The following is a 599-nucleotide window of genomic DNA, read 5'->3' on the forward strand; positions in this document are numbered from 1 at the left end:
TTGTAGACCAAGATTTTGAAATCTATCCTTTTTTGACTCACAGGAAACCAGTGTTGTGATCTGAGGACCGGTGTGATGTGGTCTAGTTTCCTGGTATTAATTAGTCAGGACTCTGGCAGCAGCATATTTGTGGACTATAGCAAGGTATGCAAAATCTGACAACACATCCACTGTCATAGCAACAATATCATTCTTTCAATATTTATCTAAATATCAGAGCACTGAAAGAGGAAATATCACATCGTTTTTATATGTACAGCAGAATGCTTTATTAGCTGGATTCCCAATTTTAGAGACTTGCTTTTTGACAAAATGTGACACAAATCTGTCACAATATTTCTTTATGTTTGTGTTTATATTGGGGTCTCTGGCAATAAATACATCATGTAATCATTAATCAAAGATTTCTTTTCTGGTTTTATGCTCATTTCCATGTTTTGTCACTTTCCCTATAAACATCCAGTTCAATTACTTTTCACCAGACCCAAGGTCAGAAGGAAAAAAAAAAAAACCTTTGAAGAAAAAGGATTTTTGTTATTTCCTGTATTTATTTTTTTTGCACAAGTGGCATTGAGATTTACGAGCGGGGAGAGAACGAG

The sequence above is a fragment of the Microchirus variegatus genome, assembly GCF_963457635.1.
Source record: "Microchirus variegatus genome assembly, chromosome: 22".
Classification (NCBI taxonomy): domain Eukaryota; kingdom Metazoa; phylum Chordata; class Actinopteri; order Pleuronectiformes; family Soleidae; genus Microchirus; species Microchirus variegatus.